This window comes from Leopardus geoffroyi, chromosome B1, assembly GCF_018350155.1.
Source record: "Leopardus geoffroyi isolate Oge1 chromosome B1, O.geoffroyi_Oge1_pat1.0, whole genome shotgun sequence".
Classification (NCBI taxonomy): domain Eukaryota; kingdom Metazoa; phylum Chordata; class Mammalia; order Carnivora; family Felidae; genus Leopardus; species Leopardus geoffroyi.
The window spans coordinates 120,085,685-120,098,500 of NC_059327.1; the positions used below are offsets into that span (position 1 = coordinate 120,085,685).

At 35.8% G+C, this 12,816-nt stretch overlaps 1 protein-coding gene across 1 annotated transcript in view; it reads right to left on the reverse strand.

The window, feature by feature from the left end:
• The window catches only part of BANK1 (B cell scaffold protein with ankyrin repeats 1), a 311,973-nt gene that overhangs the window by 56,394 nt on the left and 242,763 nt on the right, over positions 1 to 12,816 (reverse strand). The window lies entirely within an intron of this gene.

Here is a 12,816-nt window from a genome sequence, read left to right on the forward strand (position 1 = left end):
CACCAACCTTGGTTAATCAGCCAACAGATACTTAATGAATTTTGCTATGTGCATAATACTGCAACACTATGAAAATTTTCCAGGGGGTATACAAAATTTGTTACACATAATATGTCGCCAGGATGCTGAACATTTAGCTAGGAAAATGAAAGTGAAATGCATAAAACAATTGCAGTCTCTGAAGTGTTTGGTTTTACTAAAGAGTGCAATAGAAGGTAAGAAGAATGAAATCATTCTAGGTTGGGATAACTAGAGCTGGAATTTGAAAAATGGGTAGAATTTGAGAGTTAAATCTTGAATCTAGTCCCAGGAGCTAATGGATGAATAAACAATAGATGAATTGGTGGAATAAGAAAGAATGTGGGTATTCTTGGTAAGGAGAATGGTGTAAGTGAAATCTAGGTTGAGCAGGCCATATGCAGAGGGCAACGAGCAAAGCTACCCCTTCAAAGAAGCAGGTGAATTTTGGGAAGAACCTGTGAATTTTGATGCAGTGAGTGGAGTTCACATTTGTTTATTATGTCTGAATTGTGGAATATTGGAAATATTTGTGGATTATGGTGATGATGGTGATTGATATTGCTATTAAACATCCCATCTATAAATACATGTTATACAGGTTAAGAGTTTGAGCCCAGAAGTAATGTCAGACAAATCTGGATTCAAATCTGACACCTCTATTTAGTACCTATGTCAGCTTCAGCATATTCCTCACTCTTAGCTTCTCTGGGTGTGAAAAACAGCATAAATATACCTCATGTCACAGGATTATTGCAAATTTTAAATAAGAAAATATTTATTAAGTATTCAGCATAGAACTTGCCACATAGCACTAAACGACTGTTATCTCTATTATCTTCATTAAGATCATTATTTTATTACAGAATGACCTTTTATTCATATTTTCATATTTATGAAAATAAATGTGCCCTGTTTTTTCATATTTAAGCTGTGTTTATGTCAAAATTTATATTCATTTATAAGATTGAGTAAAGATCAGTTCTACTCAAGTTGGAATATAGAGAAAAAAAAATAAAGACCTCCAAATAGTAGGGATTTTTTTTGTAGTTTACAATTAAACAAAGTGCTTATTTTGGAGTGTGAGGAATTATAAAAGATGTGATGGTGATCAATATTGGACCAATTAAACGAATGGAAATTAAGCAGGGATCCTTGGTATGATCATGTAGGCTATACATGGAATTTCTTCTGGGGTACTTTTTCCATGGCCTATGATATATAGAGCACCCTAAGAACCGGATGTTAGCAGATTTGAGGAAAGGGCCTCTCCAGTGATTCTTACAGTATGGAATTCACAAATAAGTTATATTTGATTTTATGATGTTGATACCACAGCAAGGACTTGTATAGTCCTAGAATATCTTTTAGCTTAAATGACTGATGTAAGGGAACACAGGTGGTAGCTCAGAAGGGTATTTCTTAATGGGTTTGCCAAGAGCATGGAAGAGTAAATTGGACATGGATGAGGCTCAAAGCACACAGATGAGTAGTTAAGAAGAGACTAAAGAATTTGGTTTTAATAAACCATGAGCCTGTAATTGCTGCATTCATTACCTTAACTCTGTTTTTCTATTCCTATAAGAAGAACAAAAGCACATATGTGACAGCAGCAGGAAGCTTTGCTATTTTCAATTCTAAAATCTTGAAATAAGTTTTAGTTTCAAAAGCCTAAGCTAAAAAAAAAGGTAAAGTTCTGTAGAGGAAATGCAAAATACCGTGAGGTCAAAAGTATAAGTCATTATAGGTTGTTTTGAATGCTCCAATAAACTCAAATTAAAAAAACATGCTTTTGTTTTGAGGAAAACTAGATAGACACTAAATAATGGATGGGTTTACATGTTTCCAAGCTGGCAGCTTGGAGTTAGTAAAGAGGTAGCCAGGTTTATGTTTAGGTTGGTCATTACTACAAGTCACTTTTTCTTTTTTTTCTAAGGCTTGGATAATCTGAGTGAGGGTCGAGGAGAACCAATGGAAAAAACCAAGCTGAATTTAACAAAAGGCTAGCATTGTCATCTCCACAGTTGCTGGACATATCATTTATCTGAAAACAGAGGAGCAGGTGGTTTCTGAAATCCAAGCCAGAAACAAACATTAAATATCACTTAGAGGCCCAGCAGTTTCCAACAAAGATTATACTCTTCAGTTGTTAAATAATAAGTATTATTGGACATGTGAAACAAAAGATCCTTTAAGTTTACATTATTACTATCAGAAAATAAGTGTTTTTGACAAATTAAACAGAACGATTCTTAAAGCTTATATTGTTGCAAATTTATTCGAAGTAGGTGTTTATGTGGCTAGAATAGTCCCTTGCTTCCAAACACAGAATTAGAAGAGTCAATTCTTATTGATCAGAGCATTTAAAACATGGAAGATAAACAGAAAAGGTGAATCATATATTAATGAAGACATGGTGGGAATGTAAATACAATTTCTAGCCTCCAACTTCAATTTGAAGGCAGGTGACAATTCAGAAGAGGCTGTTCCCACAGAAAAAGTCACTACAATAAAAATATACAAAAAATACACATTTTATATATGTGGATTCAATTTTTTCTATATACTGAAACGCACCATAGTACTCTGCATTTCCTCTCACTTTACAATGTTATATTTAAATTGTGGAGTTTAACTAGTTACACTCTCAAAATCATTCAGTAGCAAAGCAGTGTCTCATAATCAGAAAAACCTCAATGAATAGTTCTCTTTATTAAAAGCCACCATTTTCACCCCATCTCAATTTCCCAGGTTCCCTTCATATCAGTTACCGGAAGACCTTTCCCCTACTCATTAACTTTGTTGAGTACATTGGCAGGACGTTAGATGTTACCTAAATAGGAATCTATTTAAGGAACATTACAAAAATGCATTTTATGTCCTCCAAACAACTAAAAATGGTAGTAGAATAAATTTGGTAAGTTGATAACAGAACTTGTTGAAAGAAATTTTCAGTCCATTTAAGGTAAAATAAAATGGAAAACCTTTGTGGCAGAAGAAACAGCATTGTCATATGTTAAAGAAATATACTTCCCATATACCCACACGTAAAATCAAAATAGAAGAGAATCAATAAAACCAATAAGCTCTCTTTGGAAGAAAAATACCATTTTCTTTAGCTCAGAAATCTGAAAGCTTTTAACTTGTAACAATGAAATAAATTTTATCTTGTGGGCCCCAATCAAGACACTCAGGGTACTGTTCACAGTCTATCATTAGGGTCAAATGAGCCTCATCCCACTTCCTTCCATCACTGAGAATTGCAAACAGTCTTGTTGCGAGAGGGTAGCTTAACATTTTTAAACTGCAGGTGATTTATTTAGCAGATTTCACTTGTGAAAATAATTCCTAATTTTCACATTCATAACCTAAAAGAAATCGGGACTGGCATTCCTGGGGGGCTCAACTGGTTGAGCGTCCGACTTCAGCTCAGGTTCTGAACTCTCTCGGTTTTGTGAGTTCGGGCCCCACGTCAGGTTCTGCACTGACAGTGCTGGGGAGACTGCTTGGGATTCTCTTTCTCCCTCTCTCTCTGCCCCTCCCCCACTCATGCTGTTTCTGTTTCTCTCAAAATAAATAAATTTAGAAATTTTTTAAAAAGAGAAAGAAATCAGGACTAGTGTAATGGAAATCAAGGTGTATCTTAATACGCATTTTCATCTGGAAGTAACTCCATGAGTGTGTAACCTAACATGAAGTTTAAATAAATTTACCTAATGCGGTTCACCTTTGGTTTTCCTTTTACATATCCTCTGAGCGGGATTTCTGGTTTTAAATGTAGACAGCTATTTTTTTCCAAATAGCTAACCATGGCAGTTGACTGAAAAATTGCTTCGCAATAAGATATATATATATATATATATATATAGTTTAAAATAGTCTGTTGAAATTTTCTTTAATGTTTATGTATTTTTGAAGGAGAGAGACAGAGCGTGAGCACGGGAGGGGTGGAGAGAGAGGGAGACACAGCATCCGAAGCAGGCTCCAGGCTCTGAGCTGTCAGCACAGAGCCCAACGTGGGGCTCAAACTCATGAACCGTGAGATCATGACCTGAGCCAAAGTCAGATGCCCAACTGACTGAGCCACCAAGGCGTCCCTAACATAGTCTTTTTAAATTAAAAATAATTTCCTCTATAAATATGGCCAATTCGTCTTTGACATAGCAACAAAGACAATACAATGGTGGACAGTCTCTTCAACAAATGGTTCTGGAAGAACCGGGCATCCACATGCAAAAAATGAATCTAGACACAGACCTGAGACCCTTCACAAAAGTTAACTCAATAGGGATCATAGACATAGATATAAGATGCAAAACTATAAAACTCCTAGAGGATAACCTAGGAAAAGCCAAGACAACCTTGGGTATGGTGATGCTTTTTTGGATGAGAACCAAAACAGTCCATGAAAGAAATAATTACTAAGCTGGACTTCATTAAAATTAAAAACTTCTGCTTTGTAGAAGACAACATCAAGAAAGTTAGAAGATAAGCCACAGACTGAAGGAATATATTTGAAAAAGATACACCTGATAATGGATTATTATCCAAAATACACAAAGAACTCTTAAAACTCAACAATAAGAAAACAAGTGACAGTTTAAAAAATGAACTAAAGACCTTGACAGATATGTTGCCAAAGAAGATAATACATACAGATGGCAAATAAACATCATAGGCCATCAGGGAAATGCAAATTAAAACAACAAAATATCACTATATACCTATTAGGATGGCCAAAAATCAGGACATTGATAACACCAAATGCTGGTGAGGATATGGAGTGATAGGAACTCTCATCCATTGCTGGTGGGAATGCAAAATGGTATACCTATTTTGGAAGACAAGTTGGAAGTTTCTTACAAAATTAAACTACGCTGTTGCCATACAGCATAACAATCTCACTCTGTGGTATTTACCCAAAGGAGTTGAAAACAGGTATACACATGCACATGGATGTTTATAGCAGCTTTATTCACAATTGCAAAAACTTCGAAGCAACCAAGATGTCCTGTAGTGCATGAATGGATAAGTTGTGGTACCTCTAAATACTGGGATATTATGCAGTGCTAAAAAATCATGAGATATTAAGCTATAAAAAACACGGAGGAATCATAAATGGCTACTGCTAAGTGATAAAAGCTAATGTGAAAAGGCTACATACTGTATGATTCTGACTATATGACATTCTGGAAAAGGCAAAACTCTGCAGACACTAGAAAGATCAGTGGTTCCCAGGGGCTGGGGTGGGGGGGGGGGGAGATGAACAGGCAGAGCACAGAGGATTTTTAGGGCAATGAAATATTCTGTATGCTATTATAATGTTGGATATATAGCATTATACTTTTGTCCAAACCCACAGAATGTACAACACCAGGAGTGAATGCTAAGGTTAACTATGGACTTTGGGGGATTATGATGTGTCAATGTAGGTTCATCCTTGGTAAAAAAAGTACCATTCTGGTAAGTGATACCGATGGTGGGGGAGGCTGCTATGTATGTGTAGAAATATGGGAAATCCCTATGCCTTCCTTTCAATTTTGCTGCCAGTCTAAAATTTCTTTAACAAAATAAAATCTATAAAAATTTAAAAGAAATTCATATGCCACTAGACAGTAAATTTAATGTTATTCATTTTGTCTGGACGTGTCTCTGAAACTGTATATGGTAAAACTCTATAGAAATCAACAATGGCTTAGCATATATAAATATGATTACTAAATCACTAGGTCATCTAACTTTCTAGATTAATATTAACATTCTGTCTAGATATTTGAACCACTTTGCATTGTTATAGATCATGAAATTGAAACAGTAAGATAAGGACTGAACTACTTTACCTGGGATTTGCATTTATTAACAGTTGAATTAAGTGAATGAATAAAAATTTAAATATTATGCCCTATGTTTGAGGACATTTTGAAGTTTACAAAGATATGTGCCTTACTAAAAAGTTGAGTTGCTCATCATACTAAAGGTTGTCTCTAAAGAATTACAACAATGGCAAAGAAACTTCACTTTTTAAATTTACTTATTTAAAAACAGTTATTAATAACCTAACAAATAGCAGAAAATATACCAGGAGATAAAATTGTAAGAAAGCATAAATTTCTCTTAAAAACACAGACATCCACATAGATGCTTATAATACATAGGAGAGGTGTAACAATGTGATTACAAAAAATAGTAACTTACATAACTATGTACCAGACACAGGTCTAAGTTCTGTACTTACATTAACTTATTTAATCCTCAAAACAATTTTATGAGGTAAGTTTGATATTGCAAGCCTCACTTAATGAATGAAAAAATAGGCACAGTGGGGTTAAATGACTTGTCCAAGTTTACACAGGTAATGCCTCTTATTAGAGGGCCTGAACAATAATGAAAATAAGTAAGTAAGCATACACAAGGAAGAACATGAGAAGACATCTAAGGGTGCTATGAATCAAGAGTTGCAGGGATTCACAGGAGAGAGAGCTGACAAAAATTTGCAAGAAACACACAAGTCTCAGGGCAATAGCTGGCATTTGACCCATCTCTGAGAGCATTAAAAAGCAGGGATAGAGGCAGGGGTTGGGCATCCTGGGCAGTCAAAGCAACATAATCAAATGTGGACATGGAAGACCAGAGGTTGTGTTCACACAGTGGGTTGTCCAGCTTGACTAAAGGGTAGGGCAACTGACGTCTGTCTGTGTATGGGGTGCAGGCAAACCCTAGTGGCACAGTCCTTCCTGTCTCCTCTGTGCTTCCAGCCTTCAGGTCGGGTGCCTGGGGGTTAGCTGTGTGTCAGTGCAGGCTGTAGGGCACAGGCTAAGAGGAGTACTGTCTTAGCTATTATCTGAGTTAGAAGGAAACGGAAGGTGTGCTCTTAGTCCCCAAAGAAGAGATGGGCGGAACAGCAATAATGACATTTGAAAGCACAAGCAAGACATCACAAAACCGTATCTGAGCTTTGCAGATGCCAATGGAGGAGAATTAACGGAGGCACTGGGTCCAGAGGCCAAACCGAAGAGGACTCCAGACTTCCCGGTTTATTTTCCTCTGCTACCCCTGCTTGCAAAGGAGCTAGGTGCTTTTTGAGAAGCAGGAGTCAGCTACGTTTTTACATTTGGCTTGGTACAAATACAGGAAAAAAAAATCTCTCATAAATGTTTCTTGTGTTCTGAGAAATAAAAAATGGGATGAATGGACATATGTTATAATCAGAGAATCTTGCTTTGGGCCCAATTTTTCAGGAAGAAAAACTGTTGTAAGATGAAAATGTTACAAGTAAGAACATATGGGTTTCACAGTAATATCAGTTGATAACTTAATGGGCTGTGTCTCCTTGGCAGCACAGAACTAAAGTGTGTGTGGCTCTTATTCCTTCTAAATCTACCTCAAGCAACATACACGATTACCTGTTACTATACTCATATCGCAAATGGGATAACAGAGGCAGAGTTTTTTTTAATGATTTGTTCATGGTCACTAGGGGAAGTGAGTTTCTCCTCATCAGGATTTTATCCACACTTCCTTTCTGAAACATATGTGATATGGAGCTACAGGCACTCCCTTTTGCCTCGCTGTCAAACAATGAGGGGAGCAGATTCCATGATTTAGAAAGGTTTGATTACTGTTCTCTACATTTATAAAGCAATTAATGGTTTTCAAGGCAGTTTCACATACACCGCCATCCTCCGGTCAGTCCTGCCACACAGGAGTGTGTGTCCAACAGAAGATAAATGTAGAGATGGGGGCTTGTCCACAGCTCTTGGTATTTAAAGCAGAGATTCAAATCCCGGATAACCCAGGGCTTTGGGGTTAGTATCTGTGGGTCCAGTCCAATGCTCTTTACACTGTAAGATGGCACTTTCTATCTAAAAAATCTGTACCATATACAGATAAAACTAAAAGAGACCAGTGAAAATAATAGATATTAGGAAGTGAAACTTTTTACTCAATGAAAAAATCATGTCTGATCAGAGTTCTATTCTATAAATGACAATGAGGGTTTAAAAATTGATGTTGGTGGTAAAAATGAGTTTGTAATTCATATTCTCTATCCTTGATTAATGTACTTTCTAGAGAATGTGAATAAGAGAAAATTGTGGAGTTAATCCAACAAAATCTAGTAATCAATTAAAATCCTGTGATATGGTTCAGGAAGAAAGATGACCTAAAAGTCATTAAAAGATGAATCTGAATATTCCTGATGATAGAAAAGTCTCTCTATATTTTTTGTCTATTTATTTACCAGTAATTAATTCTTTCGGAAAGTGTTACCCTTTGCAGATGAGAAACGTTTTTTAAAAAAGTTTATTTATTCTGAGAAAGAGACAGAGGGAGAAAGACAGTGTGATTGGAGAAGGGGTAGAAAGAGAGGGAGAAAGAGAGAATCCCAAGCAGGCTCTGCACTTGTTAGCTCGGAGACCAGCTAGGGGCTCAAACTCATGAACTGTGAGATCATGCCCTCAGCCAAAATCAAGAGTTGGATGCTTAATCGACTGAGCCACCCAGGCACCCCCAGAGGAGAAACGTTTTGATCAGGTAGCCTTTATCTGTTTCTTGATAGATGCAATAAAAGGAAAAGAAAAAGGAAAAATCCACATATTAATAAGTTATATTTGTTTAAGCTTTGTGACAAGAAGATTAAAATTAAATTTACATTTTTTTAAATGTTTGTTTTTTGGAGAGAGAGAGAGGCAGACTGCAAGCGGGGTAGGGGCAGAGAGAGAGGGAGAGACAGAATCAGAAGCAGGCTTCAGGCTTGAGCTGTCGGCACAGAGCCCAATGCGGGGCTTGAACCCACCAACTGTAAGATCATGGCCTGAGCCAAAGTCAGACGCTTAACCGACTGAGCCACCCAGGCACCCCTAAAATTAAATTTATATTGCGGTTTCAGATGATCTTGTTTCCGTGGCCCCTATTACCACAGCAAATTTTACATCCATGCTTTCTTTCTTATTTCTTGAATCTTTAGTTAACATTTCAAAGATAGGCCAAAGCACTCTGCATTTCAGCACTGATTTGTCTCTGGAACACAATACCCACTTCTGTTTGACAGCCTCTGTAATCATTATCAACATTTTCAGCTCAAAGCCTATAGACAGGTCGTTTGCTAAAAGAGAGGTGTTGAAGTTGTGCTTTTTTTCTAATTATTTTTCATCTGGCCAAATAACAGCTGTACAGATATGCATTTCCAGTTTGTCAAAATATTTAACACATGATCATCCGGGTAGTAGGTATTACATTTTAGGGACTATATTTCTTCACCCTTAAATTAACTTATTCTTTTTCAGACTTGCCCATTAGCTCAATGTTTTATTTTTTTTCACTTTTAAAAAGAAATAAACACAAGCCACAGAAAGATGGGCTTTTATATAATGAGTTAACAAATCTTTACTGCCATTTTCAACTGTAGTTTAATGAGACTCTCAGCATGACCCTTCTATTATCCTTTTGTGAATCAGAGCTGCACTAGCTAAAAAAATGTGTGGGCCAGGTATACTAAAGATAAAAATACAGCAAGAAGACAATTTAAATAGATCATATGTTTTGGAAAGATTATCTGTCAGAAAGATCAGAAAAAATTAAATTTAAAACTGTAACATCCTACTCAGAACTATCTATTATTTGTTACTGGATAAGGAAATCCATTTCACATATAATGTCCATGTTTTATATAATAAAATCCATATTAGAAAGCATTGGAGATTACAAATTACTTAAGTTTCCTGTTCATACCTTATTGTACCCTGGAAAGAATAATGCAGATTCTTGAGTTACAGGGGGCTAAGACCAAAGATAATTTTAAGATGAGGAACAGTACAAGATAGTGTAGTGATCTTGGCCTTGGATGCACATTAAATTCAAATGGGGAAGTTTTATAAACTATCATTCCCAGGCCTCACCAACTACATAAGAATCTCTAGAAGTGACACCCAGCCATTTACATTTTTTAATGGGTCTGCTGAGGATTCTATTATTCATTCATGAGGGGAACCACATAGACAGTGATTATAAGCACAGATCTGTGGTAAGATGATCTAAATTCTAAGTGGCTCCTGGTTATTAACTATGAACAAATTATTTAATTTTCCTTGGTACTAGTTTTCATCTGTAAATCAAGTACCCATTTCTTTGGGTTATTTCAAGAATTAGATGAGCTAATTCTTGGCATAAATTAAGTACTATTACTATTATGCAGTGGGAAGAAGCCATTTCATGTGCAGGTCAAGTGTGACAGCATGTGTCAAGTTCTGAAGTTTTAGTGCCTGCACCCCAATACCTGATGGCATTCCAGATTTTCATTATCATATCACTTTCTGAATTAGGGCTTTAAATTTTTCTTTAGAGGTACTTTTGTGCCTTCTTGAAGCAATAAAACAGCACGGTTAGGAGCATAAATTCAGGAGCCAATAGACAAGTTTGAATCTTAACTGTGCCCTGTATTAGCTCTGTGACATTGACCAAACATTCAACACTTCTGTCCCTCAGTTTACTCATCTGTAAAATTGGCTAATAGTATCTGCCTCAGAGAGATGCTGTGATGAGTAAATGCATTAACGAATATAATATATAAAGAGCTGGTGTGTTTCCAGAACATTATAAAGTACTAAATAAGTGTAATTTATCATGATTATGATAATGATAATGATGATGGTAATAAGTGAAGTCCTTTATTGATGTTTCCAACAAAGTGGTCTATCTTCCATAAGTGAAAAAATCTAATATTGTGCCAACTAGACCTTTCCATTCTTCTTAGCTGTTCCCCCCCACAGGATCCACTGGAATGCCATACCGTATTTTTGAGAACCATGTATGGAGAGTAAAGTTTTCAAGGACAAGATTCACATCTTTCTTATTTATCTATCAGTTCACAGAATTTTTAGAAGTAATGATTCAAATCTATCTCCACTTCTTGCAAATGGTATGAACATATTCTATTGGTGGTTAGCATCTTCTTTATATATACACTTGTTTCATAAATATGTCTTGGTCATATGTCATATGTGATCACATATTGATATTGATATTAAGGGAAAAATACAGAGAACCTAAAAATTACATTGCTATAATATATTGCAGTTCTCATATGAAAGCTTTCTTTGGGGGGTTCTTAATATAAATATTCTTAATGACATCTTCAGAGATCTTGAGTAAAGAGATATTTGATTTTCCCCAAATAGTGTTGAATATCACATTTTAGAATTTCATATTATTCTTTTTGTATATTTTATCAAAATTTAGTATTCTAAAAATGCTTTACCAGAGAAACATTATGTAATTCATGAATTTATTGTTTGTTTTATCCTCACTGTAGCTACTAGTGTTTTTCATTACAATCAAAATGTCTATGGAGGAGGCTACTTATAGTGTCAAGGATCTTATTAGATATCACAATTAGCAGCTGATAGAAGTGTTTACAACTAAAGTTGTAAAGGTACTTGTCATAAGGATTCATTATAATGCATCTCATATCTGACAAAAGGCACATAATAATCTTTTATTGCTTTCCATGCTTTTAGGGCTTTAATTTTTCTAAAGCCAAACAAGGTCATTTCACATCATTTTTACTTGACCCTTAATGTGACAGAAGATATACTTTCTGAAATAAATACTATTATGAGCTACTGAAAACACCTTAAGGCAATGTGGGCAACTTATTAACTACGGCTTTATGAGGCATCTTGTGGAAGGCAAATAAAATCCTTGTATCTGTCACTGCTTTTCTAATACTTCACAGCTACCATCCAAAAAAAAAAAAAAAATCCCTGTGCTGAAGCTTCTAGCAATGGCTGGTCTATGAAAGAGAAATAAAATGCAGAGGAAGAAGAGGTTATAGAGTTATAATTTCCATGGAATTGCAAATGCAAATATCAGGACCTTCAATAACATTTTATTTGTTATGTATCAAGTTCCTTATATATAGAAGACAGTGCCACAAACCTTTCTTTTAACTGATGTCTCAGAGTCCAGCCTGAGAGCCAGCATCTATGGTGGTGAATTTATGGTCCTATATATTGGAGGCAGTATTCATTTATTCATGCATAAATTTTTTATTTATTCATTCATTCAGCAAAAAAATTGAGCACCTACTATATGCCAAGCAGTGTTCTGGGTAACAAAGATATAGCAATTAATAAAATATGATAAAGTTTCTGTCTCTGTGGCACTTCATTCTAGTGGAGGGCAGACAGATAATAAACAAATAAATATACGATATGCCAGGTATTATAATTATTATAGAAAAAACAAAGGGATATAGGTAGTGCCAGAGTAGGACTGATATTTTATATAGCTCAAATAGTTCATATAGATGACTACAAGTATGTACATTTGAATATGAAATATACACACATATGCTTTTTATGTAGAAGTAGATGCATGTATATATTTCCCACCTCTTATATTTCCTGCTCCACATGATCTTCCAGAATCTTGCCAATCCCCACTAAGATTAAGTATTAATGTTCTCGTTCCTTGAAAAGGGGTGGGTCTTTGTGATTGCCTTGAATAAAGAATAGGGCAGAAATGCCTCTCCATGACTCCTGAAGTTGGTCATGAAAGTGATACAACTCTCTCAGGATATTTACTCCTGAAACCCAGCCACCAGGCGATGAGGTAGTCCAGGAAGCATGGAGATCTTCATCTACATGGAGAGAAACAGAGGTTCCCAGCTCCCAGCCTTAGTTGAGCTCTCAGTCCAGAGCTCCGATTCCCAGACATCTGAATGATCCATTTTTTGAAAGTGTATACTCCAATCCTAGTTTTAACTGTCCCAACTGAAATCATTTCAAGTAAAGATGAACT